We start from the raw sequence: 21,929 nt of genomic DNA, 5'->3' as shown, positions 1-21,929 counted from the left end.
ATATTCAGACTCTGAACTCAGCTGGAAGCAGCTGCCACTGACTTTTCTGTGACCTAGCTGGAAACTCTAAATCAGCTGTCTCCTTGACTTTCAAGGGAATGACATACTCCAAATCCACAAGATAGCATCTCCTTAGTGTTTTATTGCCTCCAGAGGACTCAGTTCAGCATGGTCTGTAACTAGGGCTTCTTATAAGAATGCTGGGTCCACTAAAGATTGTTAACTCACAAATTGCTCCATGTGGGGGTAGAGATGGTTTAAACTGAGCATAAATGCAAGCTTATCCTACAAAATACACAGAGCAAAGCTGCATCTGAAGCGAGCCCTGTAACATATCTCTGATAGACTGGGCATGGACCTCTATAAATGGCTTTCTGCCCAATAGATCTTGCCCCCAAGTACTTTTTGTTTCTTTTTCTTCTTGTTTTGATTCATCTCTGAGAAATTGATTTACAGAGCTGCTATGCAGGTACAAGACCATTTTCTTCTCCATGCCATTTCTAGTTCACATGTTCAAATCTTGGCAAAAGTATGATTTCTCTTTCTAAAATGGGGGTTGGACCTCTCTGCTTTACTTCAGAGCTGACAATAGGATTTTGGTGACAGGAAAATAAGGATTTGGGTGACAGGAAAATAAAAAAAAGAAAGGAGAATGGTTCTCTGCCTTGCCAGGATTGAGGAACCTTCCACTGGCAACAGGCTTCTTTTTGTCCCATGACAAATTGTGTTGAAGGTTTGACAACACCAAATCCATCATAAAGATCGGCCAGCTCCTTCTCTCTGTCAGCTTAACAGATGTGGCAGCAGCCACAATGTCAATAAAGGTTATGTCCTGCTTCAGAGAAAAAGGGGCCAAAACACCATTTAAGTAATTGCTTGTTGGGTGGGGGGAGGAGGGGGATCAAGCTATCCTTCTAGGCTGGCGATCACATTATCTGGATGGGTTTCACACATGGACTGCTTCCCTTTTTCTTTCCCCTGGTTTGTTAAAAGGTGTTCTCAAGGGAAGATATGTGGGTCTGTTTACCAGGAAGAAGAGCAAAGTATGAGCAGTTGCAAGTTGTGACTCTTCAAGTCCCATCTACTCAGTGTTTGGAAATTTACCAAGAACTCTTAATTCTACCATTTGAACTGGATTTTAATTCACCCCATATGTTATAGAATTTCCTTTGCCTATTTGATATAAGGAAAAAGAGGAGGAGAGTGGGACTCAATAAGGAACTCAGTAAAATGTTAAGCTCTTTTTTATATTGTTAAATTCTGAATTTTACATGATATACTTCAATTAAAAATAAAGTATGTTTAGGCCCACTGAATGTCTTAACCCTGAATCAAATAAAGTATATTCTAGAAAAAAGAGAATAAAATGAGCAAGTAACTGAAAGGGAAGCATCACATCTGGAGTGAAAACTCATAGATAGGGAGGGGCAGGTCATGAGAATGGAAAGTAGGCAACAACAGAGCCCAGACCAGCAACTGTCTCATAAAGCCTGGCCTGGCTGTCATGCCATTATTCCTTTGGTTATGGGACACTCCTGCATAATTTTTAATAGGAAAGTAACAGGATTGCATTTGGACTTCTGACAAATCTCTCTGATGGTTGTGTCACATATGGATCTGAGGAGAACAGAAGGGAAGCAGGATGACCAGTTGAAGGGATATTGAGCTGGACTTGGCGAGGGAACTAGAGATCAAGATGGAAAGAGGCGGTCAAATGTACATGAGTACTGTTCAGGGTTAAGGCTGATGTCACATGGTCAGATGGTCTCATTGAGCAACTGAGGAAGAAAGCTCTACCAAGAAACCCTCACATCTCAGTGTGTGGGGCGAACATTGTGATCCAACCATCAGAGAGGAAGAATGCTGCAGCTGAAGCAGAATGGGTGAAATAGTGATGAACTTAGCTCTAAAATGGTTTAATTGAAAACTCAGTTAGAATGTCTATAATCAAGAAATCTAATAACAACAGATGCTAGAGGGGGCATGGCCAAAAGGAAACACTACTACACTGTTGGTGGGAGTGTAAACTTGTTCAACCACTTTAGAAAGTAATATGGAGGTTCCTCAAAAGACTACACACAGAGCTCCCCTATGACCCAACAATCCCACTTCTGGGCATTTACCCAAATGATCACAAACAAGGACATACTAAAGCTATCAGAACAACTATGTTTATTGCAGCATTATTCACCATAGCTAAGATATGGAACCAACCCAGATGCCCCTCAGTAGATGAATGGATCAAGAGAATATGATACATACATACATATATATATGTATATATATATGAATTCTATGCCTCCATCAGAGAAAATGACACTGTCCCATTTGTTAGAAAATGGAAAAACTTGGAAAAAAATTATTTTAAGTGAAGTAAACCAGACCCAAAGAAACATAGGTCTTATGGTTTCTCTTATTTGCTATAACTAGTATACGTCTAGGATAATCTTACCAGACAAGCAGAAAAGCTCAAACATTATGTACATATGCCCATATAAGATGATGCTAAGAGAAATGAACCCAAGATAGGGATACAAGAAGTTTTATCTTTCTTGCTGTTGTTTTTAATGTACTATGTGATTTTTTTGTTTCTTTTGTATGTTCTTTCCCCATGGTCTAACCCTTGTTTTCATTGTATTTGATTCCAGTGCCCTATATCTTGTATATACACTTTTCTAATTTGGGAAGGGGAAAGAAAATAACAAAATGCTGAAACAAGGGTACAGGTTGACCCATTGTAACAATGAGATGTACAAGACACTATGTTGAAAATGAACTTTACAACTTTGGGCGGGGGGCGGGGAAGGAGGAATTGGGGAGGTAGAAAGGGAAGGGAGAGTAGGGGAAAACAAAAGAGGGGGTAACAATGCTTGATAAGAAATGCACTCACTACCTTACTCATGTACTGTAACCCCTCTGTACAGTATCTTTACAGTAAATATATATATTAAAAATGAATATTCTGATAATACCAGTACTACTTCCCAAACCGACTTCCAAATATTTGCTTCATGTGCTGATCTAGCGATGTTGCTGGAAGGAAATGACCACTTCTATGGCAGAACCACATTTTTGTAATAAATAATTTATTCAATTTGTAGCCTGTATTTTGAAGACTTGGGATTCCTGAGACAGCACACTGCTCTCTCTGCTTGCTGAACTGACATACACTCTGCTGTGGTCTGCTCTAGCTGCAGCATAGGGTGACATTGCTAGGCAAGCAGGAGGAACTCTGGAACAGAAGTTAACACTCAGCCCTTGAAGTCACCAAGAGTAGACCTTACTTGTAGGTTGGTGGATTGATACCATACCAAATTTTAATAGCTTCTACTTTGTAGAGAAATCCTGGTGCTAGATCTATTGGCCATCTATATTTGGTAGAATTCTTCAATACAAAAAACAAATGGCTGTTTCACTTAGTTGAGAGAGAAAGTGAAATATTTTGGCACAATAATCATACTCCCTTTTTCCCCCCATCTTACTATGTTTTGGAGTTTGAACTCAGGATCTTCTCCCTTGGCAAGTACTCTATGACTTGAGCAGGTGTTCTCTGGCCTTCTTCTCGTATCTTCAATTGAAGAACTCTGGGCTTCCCTGGATAGTATTGTGCTTTATTATCTCTAGTAGAATTATAGAAGCAGAGGACAATACTTCTGTCCCCAAAAGAAATATTGTTCTCAAAAGAAACACCATGAACCTACTAGTTCATAGTAGGTTATAGAGACAACTGTTTGTTAGAAAAGTTGACAAAGCCTTGAATGCACTATTCCATCTCAAAATTTTCTGTAAGAGCAACAAGAATTTAGTTATGTAAGCACGAAGTACAGCCTGGCTCTGAGGAGAATATGAAATTGGGTAGGAACTATTACTGAATACCTCACTCAGTTTCATGACTCACTCACCCATGATCCAGTACCATCAGATATGTGCATCTGGTGAATCACTTAATAAAATGTTGTGAAATTATTATTTATGTGCCTGTCTGCTTCTCTAGACAGTGAGTCCCTTGAAATCAGTGACTGTGTCTTCATCACTTTTGCCTACCCAGTGCCTGGCACAGAACTTGGCACATTAATTCAGTGGCATTTCACTGCTTGCTAGAAGAGGGGGGAAAAACCTAAACATTTCTTGGTTTGAAACCATGAAGTCACAGAAGCTACCAGACTTTCAAGCAACAATGTGAAAATGGGGGGGGGGGTTCCACTGCATTTCAGATAAATAATCTATCAAAATGTAAGATGATTCTTAAATTCACAGTGTTCCTCCCATATTGATTCTCACCCTAGGGGCTATTTACTGATATATTAAATAGATAGAACTGAAGAAGCGTAAGTAATTGGTAGTCTTCTTATGCATTTTACACATGAATAATAATGCTATCATTGAAATAAATAAATATGATGTTATTAAATTAACACTTCCACATTGTTGTGTTTGGGGCAAGTTAGTGGCAGGTGTGGTTTAAAAAAAAATATGTGTTATAGCTGGGCACTGTAATTCTGGCTACTCAAGAGGCTAAGATCTGATAAATAGACTAAAACCAGCCTGGGAAGGAAAATCCACAAGTTTTATCTCCAATTAACTAGCAATAATGATGGAGATGGAGTTGTGGCTCAAGTTGTAGAGCACCCACTTTGAGCTAAAAGAATAAGAGAATGCCCAGGCCCTGAATTTAAGCCCTAATTCCAGCACACACGATTGCGTGCATGTGCACACACACACACACACACACACACACACACACACACAGAGAAAGGGGAAAAAAAGGATATGTATGCTGACTTTCACATTCTACCTTCTTTTCTTTATTTAAAACAACACAAAACTGTGACACTGTTGACCACTGTGCAGGGAACACTTGTGAAGCTAATTGCAAGGCAGATAAAACACATGTGTTTTTTTTTTCTCACTAGCAGGATCCCATAACCAGTAGAGCTAATCAGATACCAGAGGCTGAAGGAAATGTCTAAAACTGCTGCAATTTTATGACTTTGAACTGTTCCTTGCCATTACTGGTTCATGCACATTTACACAGAAAGAGAGGAAAGAGCTTTATGGCATCTTCAATATCTTTGGCCTATGAAAGAGACCACTCCTTTCCCCCCCCTCCTATTTCCAACACATTAGAACCTAGGAAATTAATTTGAGTTGATCAATGGACTAGCTTCCACCCCACTGAGGAGCTTGTCATTTGCAAGAGCAACACTTAGAATGAAAAATCTTGCCATATGTAGATTCCTAGTTTTATTCCCAAAATAACTCCTGGTGTTGTTGGCTCCTCTCCTTCATCTCGTTACCATCTGGGGTTTGTGTGTGTCTGTGTGTGCACACGCGGGAGCAATAATACCTCCTCCCCACAATCTGCCAGGCACAGACACCCTCCTTCCACCTCTCCCACGCTGTATTCTCATTGAATCAGGGATGCAGAAAGGATTTCAGACCCACTTAAAAGGCCCAGTTTCTACCTTCCTGCATAGATTCTGAGTGTACTTCATACTTGCCAGGAAAGAGAGAGAGAAAGAGAGAGAGAGAGAGAGAGAGAGAGAGAGAGAGAGAGAGAGAGAGAGAGAGAGAGAGAAAGGAAGAAAGAAAGAAAGAAAGAAAGAAAGAAAGAAAGAAAGAAAGAAAGAAAGAAAGAAAGAAAGAAAGAAAGAAAGAGAAAAAAGAAAAGACAGAAAGAAAAAAAGAGAGAGGGGGAGGGAAGGAGGGAGGAAAGAGGGAAAGAGAGAGAGAGAAAAGAAAGTTGATTTGTGAGCAGAAACTAAGGAGACTAGTAGCAATAATAAATTTGTGAAGTTCTAGGGAATAGGTGGTGTCTTGGTGATTAAACCAATGTATGGAAGTCCTTAATGACTTGGAGACTACAGGTATTTTTTTTTTTTGTATAAACTTAGCGGCTAACTCAAACCATGGCCTGTTTCTTTCTTGCTTCAGGATCGTATTTATTTCACATTTCTTTGGTTCCAAAATGACCTGGGCATTGAACTAATTAAAAAAAATAATTTAATATGTAGGAATAAATCCTATCGCGGCTGAGACCTTGTCAGCCAATTTCAACCTGGAGTGCAACCTCAGAACAGAATAGTAAATCTCCTATAATAGGGGCTTCCAGATCCACTATATCACAGAATGCTTTGCATACTTGTCAGGAAGTACAATTCACCTCCCCAGCTGCCCTCACAAACTTCCTGAAACATGAGGTGCGCCATGTGTTAATGGGGAAGTACAGGGACTTGTGGAGGGAGTGAGCTGGGGAGGCTGGATATAAGGAATGACACCAGAGGAAAAGCAGGGTTCACCCAGGGGAGTCAGAAGGAGCTAGGGACTCAATAGAAGTGAAAAATGGAGGTGGAGGAGGATGAAACCAGAGACCACTCTCCCTTCTTTTCCTCTGGTGAAACACAACTAACTCACTCAGGAAGTAGCCATCCCAGTCTTTGGTTAATTTATCCCAGAAAACAGGTCAAAAAAAGGACAACCCCTCCATGCCGCAAAAAAAAAAAAAAAAAGACTTAGGAACTGAGATCAGAAGAGGTGTGAAAGAGAAAGGCTCTATTCATAAGCCGGGAAGTCTGCTATGTTGAATAAAGGATGGTAAAAATGTAGGCTCCTCTCTGGTTCTACTGGTGTGAAATGAATGATTTTGCCTGACCACCTTGATGTGTGCTGGAAAAGAACTCTGTGGTGCTTAGTGCTCATTGTACACCTTCCTTCAGCACCCTCTGCCCCACTGGATAATCCTCCTTCGAAACATGTGTGGCTTGTCTCACAGGGACAAGCTATAAGGATTTGGGATTTTCAACTATGAAAAAATTCCGTGACCTTGGATTTTTGTTTGCTAATGTCAAAAATATCCCATTTCAGGTTCAACTTTCCTGGTAAAGGCTTCATCCATGATTTAACAAAAATAATAATAAAGGGAAGAGCTGAGTAATTTATGAGTGAATTGTTTTCAAGAATATTTCCTGATTTCCATAGTCAGGTGTAAGAAAGAAATAGCTTTGATAAACCAGGTGAAACTTGAGGAAGTCTGCATTTATTATAGTTTACTTTAGAAAAAAAAAACTTCTGTAGATCTGGTGAAGACAATGAACCAACAACAGCACGCATTTCCTGATTTTATTTTAGTTTTAGGAGAATCCTAGCTTCCTAGGTCCTACAAAAGAATAACACTCATTACTATTCAACTCAAAGGAAGTGGGGCTGTGACTGGCCTTAATAGTTTAGGACAATAGTTTCAAATTATTTAGACTCCATTAACTTCCAAATAAATGCAATCAGATTTAAGTCATAACTACTTGACTTGACGAGGGTTCTAGGAATGCCAGAGAAATTCTAATTCTAGCAGGTCTGCAGGGTTTTCAGTCATGTGGCTCATCACATGACTAACAAACATCCAGTTTCTGTGGAAGTCAGGGATATGAAATAAGTTTCTAAATCCACACCATCATTCATTAAAGTGTTATTTTTCTTTGAAAATGATGCATGCTCATAGGGCAGAGAAAGCAAAATCAGATACCAGATGCCCCCACGAAGACTCTTGAAGATGACAATTTAAGTATTTGTCTTATCCATAAGATTTCAAGCTCCTAGAGCAACAACAGGTTGTGAGGGATACATGAGACAACACCTTCCTTTAATATTAATGGCAGAGTAAATCCTGTCACTCACATTGAGCACATGATTTAATTTTGACTATAATGAAGAAATCACAAGCACCAAGATTTATCTGCCTAATGCCTTGACTCCTTGATCAGAGTCCTATTTGGAATTGACTTGAGATTGCCTGGCCCCATGATCCACACAAGAGCAGTGTCAACCTTGACACAACACTCATCATGAGCATCCAGGGATGTCTACATGACATGTGCTTTCCACACAGGCTTTTCTCTTAAGTTCTATGGTCTTCTACATTCTTCCCTTCGAAAGACACCAGAAAATGGGTCTCAAAGAAAAGATGAGCAGGATGTGCAAGAAAAATTGTGATTCTTCATTAGGGTTAATGGTGTAAATTTCATAGTATCCACACCATAATTTCTCTGGAATAAAATGCTGTCATTGAGGATGATACAGATAAAACATGAAAAGGAGAGAAAATGTGAAGGAAAAACAGTTTCTTTGGTGATAGGTTGTTTAGGCTGAATTAATAATTTTACTTTAAATGCACGAGAAGTACAGATGCAGGATCTGTAGTAATGTTAGTACATTTATGAATCAACTATTATGGAAGATTATATCTTGTTGGATAGAGAGACTTACAAACATTACATGTATCCAACTATAAAGGTTTATATAGCATTTCTAGTTTATGCCAAGAGGGATTTTACTAGTCTTTCCAGACAGCAGTGCCTATATTTTAAAAGGATACCTATGATTAATTACTCAACAGATTTTACAGGCAATGATTGTTGAAATATTGCAGAGAAAGGCAAGATCCCTTTAGGCTGGCACTGACAGTGGCATGATTAAGGAAAATAAAATGCTTTAGTTGACTCTTATAAGGGTAGGAAGTGATTTGGATAAGTAGAGTGAAGTGTTGTGAATCTTAAGTGAAATGGAAAGAAAGTATTATTTACCTGGTGCTTATTACAGTTGTAGTTCAGTGTTGTATACTTTCACCACAATAATCCAGCAAAATGGATATTATTATGATTCTCAATTCATAAGAGACAGAAGTAATAGAGTTGGGTAACTTTGCTCAAGGTAGCTATCAGAAATGAAAGAGTGGTGCCTATCTAACATGATATATTAATGGATTAAAAAGAAAACCACATAAAATTCAGGAAACCATATAACACTGTTTTTAATCATCGACCAATAGACAGTGAAGGACTGTGATCCCTGAGAAATGTCTAAAAATGAAAGAAGCCCTGTCTTGCCCCAGCTTGCTAGTACAACTTTTCTGTAGGAGGATTTAACCGAGGCTCATGGTCTTGTTTGATAGCAAAGATAAAGATTGTTGTTTGGGGAAGGTATCTAGATATTTTCAAACAGTTCCAGAGGAGAAGAAATTTATAGTGACTGGTCTGCAAATCTTTCATTGAATCACTGATTGAGTAAAAACCCGTGGATACATAAAGGAAGGAAACCAAAACTTCCTTGGTACAAGCAAACAACTGGGGGAAGAAAGTATGCAGATACCTTTAGAGCTGCCAGAAATCTGAGAGTAGTTTCTGTTTTCAAGAGTCAGAGTAGAAGGATCTGGTAAAATATGGGTCATTTAGCAGTGCCACAGAAGAATTGCCTTGTTAGTGGGAATAGATTAGCTCTAGACTAAAAATGCCCTTATTTTTCTCTAACAAAGAGTAAAAGCAAGACTCTAAAGCTTCAACCACACAATTGGAACACAATCTAAAACTGACCAAAGAATAACTCCAACATGCAGCATTTTGAAATAAAAGTTAAACTGTCCAATATAAAACAAGAAGTATCAGGCATTCATATAAGCAGGAAAATGGGCTCACACAAGGAGAAAGTCAATAAAAATAGACATAGATATGAAAAAGATAGTAGAAATCACAGCAAAAGAAAGCAAAACACATATAACATAGTTTCTAGGTAAAGAAGCCAAGTTGAATATTATATAATAAAAATGTGTATTTTTTGTCCAAACAGAAATCTTAGAGATAAAATTGCAACACAGTTTACAAATATATTAGACAGAATGGATTAGCATTGCTAACTACAAAAGAAGAGATCAGCAAAGCTGTTCAGGAGGAATAGGAATATGTTGGACAAAATGAAAATTTGTTTGAGCATATTCTGTGCATATATAGAAATATCACAGTGAAACCTCACATTAATTTTTTTAAAAAAATAAGAGTACATGAACTATAGAAGCAACAATCAAATCAAACAAACCCACCATTGTTCAATTAAGAATACAAAACTATATCTGATAGAACAGGAAGTATATATTCATACTTATTCTGAAATATGCTTATAGGTTCTTACAGAATATTGATAAGTAACATTCAATACTGACCAATTGGCATTTATTGATCATTATATCCAATAGAAGGATGTATATTCTTTTCAAATGCACATGTAATATTTATCAAAATCAGACATAATTATGGGTAAAAATGCTTCTTCAGAATTTTAAAGGATTCAAATCACGTAAAGTATATTCTCTGACAAAAAATTTTAAATAAAATAAAAATTAGGAAGGTATCTGGAAAACTCCCTAGTTTACAAAGTTAACATACACAATTTGAAATAAAACAAAGGTGGAAGAAGTAAACACAAAGGAAATAATGCTGCATATTTTAAAACATTTACCACTATCAGCGTTGACACCAAATAAATGATACATGCTCAAATTGTAAACATTGATAAGATGGTCATTCACAAGTGTTATAATCATCATATGGTAAACTTGTTTCCCAAAGTTTTCACACTCTCATTCTAATATCATTATAAAAAATAGACATTTCTTTAAAGTTCTGCACATATAAATTTCTCTTATAGTCCATTTTTGCAAATGAAATAAAGCAAATCTTTACAAGGATATGAATTTCAATTGTTCATAAAAGGTATATTTGTAATTGTCAAACTTTCTATTTAGCTTAAAGCTATTCTTTAATTGTAGCAGGGTTTGCCATCTGGAATCACTGGGACTTTTCATAGCTAGAAATACCTGATTAATTTACATTAAATGGTCCCTCTTTTTTTTTAGCTTAGGACTGTTTTTCTCTTTCTTAAATATAAAATATGGAAGTAGGGTAAACACAAAGGTATCTACACCCAAACACATTAAACTAAAAATGTTGCAAGAGAAAGATGAGGCTCCACCTAGAAAGCAGCAAGGGAAAATAAAGTCATGGATGTAATATTCAAAATGCTGAAATAAAAAAACTAAGCTTCTAGCCATTAAAGCTATATTTTTAAAAATGAAAGAGATTGCACTAAAGAAAGCATATGCATAATAAGCCTGCCTAGGAAGATACTGTTAGGTTGTATCTCTAAGAGATTTACATTTAAACAGTAATGAGTTATATTACTCATCTATTACAATGGTAAAAAAGCAGTACACTGACAATGCCAAATGCTGGCAGGAATGTGGACATCCATGTTGGAAGACAATCTATGTTGGAAGAAGATATTTAAAAATCATGTGTCTGATATGGAACATACCTACAATACATAAAAATGTCTTACAACTCAGAAGTAAAAAGATAAATGACACAATTTTTAAAAACATCTGAATAAATATGTCTCCCAAAAAGATATAAAAATCATAGAAAAGATGCCCAACTTCATTAGTCATCAGAGGAAGGAGAATCAGAGCATAGTAACACTTGCCAGGAGAGTAACAATGCAAAAATCCAACACCCCAAAAAACAAGACAGTAACAGGTGTTGCTGCAGAATTTGAAAGGTTGGGATCCTCATATATTGCTGGTGAAAAAAAGGTTCAACCACTGTAAAAAAAATCAGCAGTTCCTCAAAATATCTAAACACAATCATATATCCCAGTAATGCTAACTCCACACAAAGTTTGGATACATGTTCATGCCAGCATGAACAAATGTTAGCAAAAACCCAATGTCCATAAGTTATAAATAGATAAACTATGGTATATTCAAATACTAGACTCTTATTATGCCATTAAAAATGGACCACTAATACATAGTTCAACACTGGTGAACTTAGAATATTTACACTAAGTAAAAGGCACCATTCATAAAAAGACACATATTACAGGAGTCCATTTATATGCAATGCTGAGTAGAGGGAAATCCATGGAGACAATATGTAGATTAAATTAGTGTTGTCTGGCACATGGTGACTAAAATATTCTAAAATTTGATTATGGCAATAGTTGTACATCATTGAAAGCATGGAATTGTAAACACTAAATAAGTGAATTGTATGAAACATGAATTATATCTCAATAAAGTTGTTAAAATAGAGTTGATTTGCTTTAGAGAAAAGAAGAGAAATATATATACAAGATGCAGGTTACCAAAATCAAGTACAGTGACAACAGGGGATATATCATAGAGGGATGAACATACAAAGGAAACAAAAAAAATCACAAAGTACATTAAAAACAACAACAACAAAGAAAGACCTCTGTGCCCATATCTTGGGGTTCATTTTGCTTAATATCATCTTATATGGTCATATGTAAATAGCTTTTGACCTTTCCTGCTCATCTGATAAAATTATTTTAATTATTGCAAATGAGGGAAACCGTGGGACCTATATTTCTTTTGGTCTGGCTTACTTCACTTAATACGACTTTTTTCTGTCTTTTGATTTCCTAACAACTGGGGCGGTGTCATGCTTTCTGATGGAGGCATAGAATTCATATATGTATCACATTTTCTTGATTCATTCATCTACTGAGGGGCATCTGGGTTGGTTCCATATCTTAGCTATGGTGAATAATGCTGCAATAAACATAGTTGTGCTGGTAACTTTAGTATGGTCTTGTTTGTGATCATCTGGGTAAATGCCCAAAAGTGGGATTGCTGGGTCATAGGGAAGCTCTATGTGGAGTCTTTTGAGAAACCTCCATACAGTGTAGTATTGTTTCCTTTTGGCCACACCTGCTCCTGCATCTGTTGTCATTAGATTTCTTGATTATAGCCATTCTAACTGGAGTGAGGTGGAATCTCAATGTTGTTTTGATTTGCATTTTTTATGGCTAGAAAAGTTGAACATTTCTTCATGTGTCTATTAGCCATCCTTATTTCTTCTTCAGAAAAGTCTCTCTTCAAGTTTTTAGCCCAATTATTAATGGGGCAAATGTTTTTCTTTGAGGGTTTGTTTTTGAAGGATTTCATTTTTTGAGTTCTAAGTATATTTTAGATATGAGGCCCATGTCTGTTGTATAGCTAGTGAAGATCTTCTCCCAATCCATGGGCTTTCTATACATTTACCTAATTTGAGGAGGGAAAAGGGAATAACAAAATGCTGAAACAAGGACACAGGATGACCCATTGCAACAATGATACTCGTAAGACGTTAAGTTGGAAATGAACTTTAAAACTTTGGTGGGGATGGGGAGGGACTGATGGAGGTGGGGGAGGGAAGGGATAGTGGGAGAACAACAAAGGAGGGGGTAACAATGCTCGACAAGAAATGTACTCATTACCTTACTCATGTAACTGTTACCCCTCTGTAGAGTATATGTACAATTAAAAACAAAACAAAACAAAAAATACATTGTGCATCGAGCCTCAAAAAAAAAAGGAGAAATGTCTTTTTGTTTGTTTTTAACCATCCAGACCATTTGATATATTACCTCAGTTTGTTTCAAACAAACTATTAAGAATATTCTAGCGGAATGTGACTAGTACTAGACTATACAACATATCTGTTTGGATAGGAGGGACATAGGTTTCATTGCTCTGGTATTTATCTTCTATCTTCTGGTATTTATTCTTCTATCTTTAGAAATTAGGATGACACCTATGCTTCATTCAGTGATGACCTCTTACAAGGTGCTAAAAGTGAGATGTTTTCCTAAGCATAAAGAAACTAGATATATTTTTATCCTTTTAAGTGTCATAAATCTCCTGGGAGAACATTTAGTGTCTAGTTAATCAGTCCTGAATATGATATCATTTATAGCCATGCTTAATGATTCAAAGTTATAGGTTTCAAAGAATTCTGGGCCAGAAATTAAGATTCTAGGATGTAAATTTTCACCTCCAGAAATTTGTTCTGTGTTCTTGGATTACTCTAATCTCTTTAGTCCCATCATCAATTAAAAAGAAACATTTTTAGCAGATTTTTTCAATATTAGTATTAGTACATTGACTGCAAAATTAAAATGTAGAATATCATTGTGCCTATGAGGCAAAAGTACTGTAACTTATTGTGATACCAAATTAATAAAATAAAATAACAATAATGGCTTTTTGCCTGCTGAAGTTGACCTTGTATATGCACAGTGCGTGGAGAGCTACATGTTCTAGTTCTCAAGATGATGTTGCAGTGACTTGTGTTTTTTTTTATATTAAGTTCTGCAATGGCCACTTATGTTAAGGATGTAGCTTGATTTATCCTTCACTAAACTCTTAAGTTCATCAGCACAGGGATGAAGGTCAGTGTTATCTACCTTAACAGTCATTAGTATGATTAGTATGAATAGTTTCTGACAATGAAGTTCTATGAGAAATAACCCAGGCTGTTAATAGAATATGTAACGGATTTCAGTATTTGATAATTCTCAGAGAAGAGTATGGAATACATCACTAAATAGAATATGTAACAGATTTCAATATTTGATCATTCTGAGAGAAGAGTACATGGAATACATCACTAGTCAGATTCATCATCTCCAGTGGTGCAAGGAAGACTTCCATATAGTCCTACGGGTATGAAACTAAAAACAAGAGCCCCTGCCTTTTTCATTCAGGGCCTAGGTGCTGTCCCTGAGCACCCAAAGCTCAAGGTTAGCCCTCTACCACTTGAGCCACAAAGCCACTTCCGTTTTTGAGTGGTTAATTGGAGAAAAGAGTCTCATGGGGACTTTTCTGCTCAGGCTGGCTTTGAACTGCCATCCTCAGATCTCAGCCTCCTAAGCAGCTAGGATTACAGGCATGGTCCACCTGTGCCCAGTGCCCCTGCCTTATCTCTGTTTGCTGACCAATAACAACTCCTACATTATATCAGTCGAATGACTAAAAAATGTTGGAAATCCTCAGGACTGGTCCTCAAGAAGTTCTTGTTTACTCTTCAGTTCTTGGCTATGGCAAAGCTCTCATTCAGATAGTCCCCACTCTCTGGGCACAGGTCAGGAGAGGCTTTCAGATGCTGAAAGAACACTTCTGTGGGGAGGCTGTGAAGGTGTCAGAGACCATGAGTCTCGGCCTTGTTTTCTAAAACGTGAAAGATCTGGGCTGAATTTTTAACCTTCATCCAGCCCCTCCTGCTTAATTACACAATTATTTTACTGTCCATTAGGTATTAGAATCGGTTCAGAGATGTACTAATAGTCTAAAGATTCTGTGGCCAACTAAGTCCAGGGAAAAATGGACTGCTGAGATGTCAGTGGGTTTGTAAAACATGCAGCATTTATTCCAGCAGGCACAGTTCTTAGCACACTGAAACACAATTGCCTGTGTTGATTTTAAGCTCCTAAAAATCTTGTTTTAACCTTTGTGCCTATGAGAGAGAAGTCACTAAGTAAATACTTGATGAATAAATGATTGTCTTGTAGAAGCAGGAAATGGTCTCTTGATCATAGCATTGGAATCAATATATTCTAATTCTGTAGCCTTCTCTTCATGTTTTCAACTCTCTGGGTCTTACAAACACCATTCCCACATTCCGACTCAGCAGGGTTCCACTCCAAGCCCCTAAAGTCCCAATGGGCCTCTGGGTACTGCAGCCAATATGCTACAGCTTGAATATTAAAGCTCACTGCTCTCTCTCTCTCCAATTTAACCCTGGCTTCTCAGAGTTGGCCCTCTGGGATTTCTCCAAGCCTTTCAAATGACATCCAGGCAAACCAGGCTGAATTATGAAATCATAGCATTACTAATATCAAATCCCAAGCCTCGTATTTTTAATATCCTATATGAAGTTCTGTCTAAAGACCAAGATTAATTTAATATGTAAAACAATAGATACCTCCAATTAATACAAAACATTGTAATACAAATGACTTTTATTCAGACTTGAATCCTGCACACAAAGGCTATAAGTAAATTAGTTTTATTGATCTATATTCATAGAATTATTTAAATGCACCCTCTGGTCCTGAGAGCCAGGGGTTTTCTGATGCTTGCCATTAATGCATTTTTCATTAGTGGCTAGTGCTGGGAAGCCCAAATTTCATTTGGCTTCAAAAGATTAATTTGCTTTTGACAACCATGGCCAGATTAAAAAAGAATGGGAGAGCAGAAACAGTGACCTCCAGGACAGTTCTCAGAACTATGAATTAGAGGACCAGGAAAACACAGATTTAAAATTCAAAAAAAGTTTAAATAAAAAAATAGTCAAAATTATGTTGTGATATTTTTGTTGTTGTTGTTGCTCCTTGACTGTGTTTTTACTAGGGAGGAAACAGACATTTTGAAGAAAAACATATCAGTATCTGTTGTTTCCTATCCTTTGTCGAATATGGTTATTATGTGTCACAACCATTGTAACTGACCTATTTTCAGTCTCAGAAATATAAACAAGAAACCATATAGGCAATTAATTGACAGATATTTTTGGTGTTGGGGGGGTTATTGTTGTCTTTATGTCTTTTCTCCTTTATTTTCCTGTTGGGTTGTTTCTATGAAAGTATTTTCTCATCAACTACATAAAAGAAAAAAAGTATATGTAATAATAGTAATAATATAATTTAGGCTAATTAAAGCTATTCAAATTAATGTTCTTTCAGGATTTACTGAAAAATTTGGAACTCCCATTGAGATAATTGATAATCACCAGGGAGTCACAAAACTAAACCCCTGAACTTGAGTGCTGCTTGGATATACTCACAACTGAAGTGGCACCCTGTCCTCGCACCCTCTCTGGGTAGAGCCATCTTGGTATCAGCTCCTCAGGGACACTCCATCCTTGAACCCTACACCACCAACCTATTCATTGAACAATGCTGATATAGACCGTGAAGATGGGAAATGGGAAAAATGGGAAAAAATTTTACAAGTAGGCAGAACAAACAGTCATTTTGTGATGTGATTTGTGAGCTATTAAATGCTTCCTTACTTAAAATTCTCTCTATCTCTCAGAAACTAATCCTAATGCTAAAAAAAAAAAACCCTCCCTCCCCCATAAAGGAATATTACTGAGGTAGAAAAGGTCTGCATGTTTTGGAAAAATATCTTGGAAGCACGAATTCCTCTTAGAGTATTAACCTTATCTATAAACCACAATCAAGGATTAATACCAATTGCATTTTAAACTTACAGATTTTTGCAGACTTCGGTAGGCACAAAAATGGTCCCTCAAATATATCCACATTTATCCCTGTGCTGATGATTCACAGTTGTAATCCTAGCTACTCGGGATCTGAGGATTGAGGTGTGAACCTCAATCCATAACACTTCTATCTCCCATAACCACCTACCAAAAAGGGAGGAGGGGTCCCTAAAGCAAAGCTGTGGCTCAAGAGGTAGAGTGCAAGATTTGAATAAAAAGGCCAAGCAAGACTACAAGGCCATGAGTTCAAGCCCAGAACTTTGCACACACACACACACACACACACACACACACACACACACACACACACACACACACACACACACACACACACACACACTCCATATTCTGTTTTCTAGCTGTTACAAAGTTACATGACAAAAGGGAATGGAAGTTTCAGATGGATTTCAAATTTTTCCTAAGTTAACCTAGATAAGAAAGTTACCCTGGATCACCTGGTTGGATGTGATCTAATCACATGAGGCCTTGTAAGGACACAGCCCACTGTTGTTGGAGGGATGGAGCCATAAGATAAGGAACGTGGCTTACAGACCCTAGAAAATACAAGGGCATAGTGTACTCCCTAGAACCACAAGAAAGCCCCACTGAAGCTTGGAGGTTAGCTCTAACTTTTGAAGTATTCAATAATATATTTATGTGGCTTTAAGGCAGTAACTTTGTGGTTAGTTTTTGATAGTTATAGAGGAATTGGAGAAGATGAATTTTGATAAATGTACAAGCAGGTAGAGTAAATGGGAAAGAGGAGGGGCTAGGGCAGGCACTTCAGAAAATAAACACTATGGAGGAATATCTTGTGTGGTGGCCTTATGCGGGGGATAGTGATATGAGAGGTGCTGAGCAAATGCATAGTTCATGTGGACATCGGACATATGACATGGACATATGTAGGGAGGGCCACATCAAGGGGGAAAGGAGTGATAAGCAAAATAAGTTCAATGTCACTAATTCCAAATTCCAAAATCTGAGAGGGTACTGAGCTAATATGATAGTTTTAAGAACATGAAACATCTCAGAAGCAGTCAGTATAAAACTGTTAGCATATTGTTACCAACAATATGTTGGTATAGTGTTAGAGAAACAGACTCAGCATATAGTTTTGATGGTATAATATAAGCTAAATTTCACACATTAAAAAAGATTCAGTTAAATACATTTATGTGGTGCTGGGTGCTGGTGGTTCATGCCAGGAGGCTGAGATCTGAGGATTGCAGTTTGAAGCCAGCCCAGGCAGGAAACTTCATGAGACTCTTATCTAATAAACTATTCAGAAAAAGCCAGAAGGGGTGCTGTGGCTCATGTGGTACAGCACTAGACTTGAGCACAAACAGGCTCAAGGACAATGCCCAGGCCTTGAGTTCAAGCGCCAGGACAAAAACAAAACAAAACAAAACAACAGATAACTTTATGTGTGCAAAACAAAACAAATCCTTGAATAAAATAAGCCAACATGGTGTTTGTTTGCAATTTTTCTTCCTTTGTGGTTGAGGTTGAAAATTACCAACTCAAAAATCAACAGAAAGACAATTCTCAGTTAATGCTAAATAATGCTAAGTAATGATTTTGCACTTTTTGCCACAGAAAGGAATACTTACTTAGTTTTTATCAAGAAAACTAAATCATGCTCAGTTTCTCTACAGCTTGTAACTGATATGTTTTATATTATTTTTAATTAGGTAAGACTCTTACATGTACCTTTAGAAACCATGGAAGGTGTTAGGGAGAATAGAACAACGTGACTAGGACTAATAAAACTTGTTCATATTTTGGAAGATTGTGTTATGAATTTGGGTTGGTGGTGGTTATTCCTTAACTCCTTCACTCTAGGGATGAAGGGGCCTAATTGCCAGTATAATACTCCACTCTCTGATGTGATGCTAACTCTGCTATGCCCTTGGGACAGGTCAGGTGAGTCTTAAGAAGCCTACCTAGAGAACAAGTCTAACCTTAATCATTCTATAAAGCAAATGAAAAGCTCTGTATGTGTGAGGATAGGGGTGGGGGTGTATAGTTTCTCCTTCATTAGGACCATTCCAAAATATCCCCCAAATCTTGAATAAACTTGGACTGAACAGGATAAAGAAATCCATTTTAAGCCAGAAGACTCTTAATTTTCTTCTTTGCCTACAGTGAGTAATTCGGGATGGAAAGGTTGTTCTTGGGTAGGTGTTAAAGTGAAGGGAATTATGAGTATTATGACAAAGAAAGGCAATAAATAAAAGATTATTCAGGATCTATCTCTATCTATCTATCTATCTATCTATCTATCTATCTATCTATCTATCTATACATATATGTATGTACAACTTGTTAGCATCTCTGCACTCTCTGTTAAAAGCAGATTTTATGCTGAAACTTCCATACTGTTCAGCCAAAAAATGAGAAAAAGCACTATTTAAAAAGTATCTGTTATTATTTGTATATGTATTGTGCTTATATAACTCCTATATTACATATAGACTGGCCAATGGCTGCCTCTGAGCCAAGGGAAATGTGGAATTTTGCAAAACAGGCTTGCAGGAAATTTTCTGTGATAAACTCTGACAGATCTGTTAAACATTGTCTCGGTCACTTTTCTCTACCTTTCCCAGGATTGACCTGATTATAGATCTAGAGCAAAGGCAGGTACCATGACTCAGTCTGATCTGAATTTTGGTCTCCATGGAGAACAGCCGAAATGATTTAATAGATCTTTGTTCATCTCCAACTTCCACAGGGTTTCACATGACTCTGGCAATCATTGATTGCTTTGAAGAAATAATGTCTAGCCAGATCGTGATTATTATTGTAATTAGTCTACTGAGCAGTCTAACAACTATACCTTACCAGTAAGTATAAAACACCACTGAAAGATGAATGAACCCCCAAGTTCCATGTGTTCAGTACAGTTGTCTTGATCTCACTTCCCATTCTTTATTTACCTATGATAGATTCTATTATAAAGCACTGCATGGATTTATTCTTACTATGAGTTAGTTCATTTGCCATGAGTACATAGTGAATGGTAAAATCCTCTATCATTCATAACCTACAACAACAGTGACCTTTCTTTTTAGAAAGCCTTTTCTAAGTATCTTAGGTGGATTGAATATCTCCCCATTTAACACATTGCTTATTCCTAAATGATAGCATGGATTTTCTTACATTAACAGTGAAAATTTGCATTTTTTTTTGTTTAGGAGAAGATTGAGGGCAGAGATTGAGCTATTTCTAAGTGTTCAGCATGTGGTAGTGGAACATGATACTAGCTCAATAAGTATGTCTCCAATAAAATGGAAAATAAGCAGCTTATTTGTTGTTATACATATGAACATGTAGAAAAATGAGATCAGGATTTTTTTCCTGTCTGGGGCTTGAACTTGGGGCCGGAGCACTGTCTGTGACCTTCTGCTGCTCAAGGCACCGCTTGAGTCATACCACCACTTCTGGCTTTTTCTCTGTATGTGGTACTGAGGAATGGAACCCAGGGCTTCATGCATGCTCAACAAGCACACTACCACTAGGCCACATTCCCAGCCCCGGGATTTTTTTTAATCAAGTTTAATTTCTATCACATTAGAGGACACTAAAAGTGGATTATACTGTGCCAAAGATTTCCCCCAGAGCTATTTTCATCCTTTCTTCCAACACAGTTACCTGAGGCCCTGCTATGTAATGAACACTGTTCTGGTATTGGAGAATGTGAGGTGGTGGCATAGAAGAAGGATTTTATTCACCAAGCTTATGTTATTCACTCAACAACACCATGGTTGAATGAAGCGGTTTTGTTTTCAGTTTTCAAATGTCATCTCAAATAAAACTGTACAATGCTGCATCCTCTATTCCACCTCCTCTAGACCTAGGCTCTGACACCTCCTCTGAACTCTGGAACGCAGGTAAGCATGAAATAACAGCTATAGTGCATTCACAATACATTAGCTTCCTTTTAAGTGTTGCTTAATTTTGTGATATAATTATGTGCTTATATACTTATTCTATAGATTCATTTGGGAGTCTTGAATTTTATCAATTATGAAAATATTTTGGATATAATCCCATGAAGACATGACATACAAGTCACTGTCAGGTTCTTCCTGCAGGAATCCTGTTTCACTTCTCCAAGACATGTCTGGATATTATCATGAAAGATCTTAGCTTTTAACACCTGCAAAATGGGGGTTCACAATATGTGCTTTACAAAGTTGTTATGAAATTAAATAAAAATAGTGCTAGGACAGAGTCTGGCATGTGTTGAGTAGCCATCAAATAACGGCTATTGTGATAGAAGCTGCCTGCTTCCTAAGGAACATCTGTTTTCCTTTTCATTCCGAAGAACAGAATTCACACCTATTGAATTAGGAGGAAGATGGCAGAGGAGAAGCTGGAAGCTTAAACAAGCTCTTACATAGAAGCAGTTTTACTATTCCAGTGAACATTCCTAGGCTAGAGACTCACATCAATTGTGCCATCACAGTACAAAGAATTTGGCCAGACAATCGACTTCAACAATTCATCCAAAAAATCATACACCACGATCAAACAGGATTCATTTCAGGGATGCAAAGCTGGTTCAATATACGCAAATCAATTAATATTATTCATCACATCAACAGGAGCAAGAACAAGAACCACATGGTTATCTCAATAGATGCAGAAAAAGCATTCGACAAGATCCAACACCCCTTTATGATGAAGGTTTTGGAAAAATGAGGAATCCATGGAACATTCCTCAATACAATAAAGGCTGTATATGACAAACCTACAGCCAGCATTATTCTCAATGGTGAAAAACTAAAGCCATTTCCTCTTAACTCAGGAACAAGACAAGGATGCCCACTCTCTCCACTTCTCTTCAATCTAGTATTAGAATGCCTAGCTACAGCAATAAGACAAGATGCAGACATAAAGGGGATCCAAATAGGGAAAGAAGAAATAAAACTCTCCCTCTTTGCAGATGACATGATCTTGTATTTAAAGAATCCCATAGACTCCACTCCCAAATTACTCAAGCTGATTCAAAACTTTGGCAAAGTAGCAGGT

The 21,929-nt window shown here is 37.3% G+C and overlaps 1 long non-coding RNA gene across 1 annotated transcript in view; it reads left to right on the top strand.

Moving 5' to 3' along the window:
• LOC138835584 (uncharacterized) overlaps positions 1-21,929 on the top strand; it is a 75,885-nt gene that overhangs the window by 41,833 nt on the left and 12,123 nt on the right. Inside the window, exon 2 of the long non-coding RNA XR_011374658.1 lies at positions 20,543-20,785. This is a non-coding gene — a long non-coding RNA (uncharacterized lncRNA). The remainder of the gene's footprint in view (positions 1-20,542; positions 20,786-21,929) is intronic.

The sequence above is a fragment of the Dipodomys merriami genome, unplaced genomic scaffold (genome assembly GCF_024711535.1).
Source record: "Dipodomys merriami isolate MVZ:Mamm:240054 unplaced genomic scaffold, mDipMer1.0.p SCAF_24, whole genome shotgun sequence".
NCBI classification, from domain to species: Eukaryota; Metazoa; Chordata; class Mammalia; order Rodentia; family Heteromyidae; genus Dipodomys; species Dipodomys merriami.
Note: the sequence above shows the minus strand (reverse complement) of the source record. Positions and strands in the feature narration are given on the sequence as shown.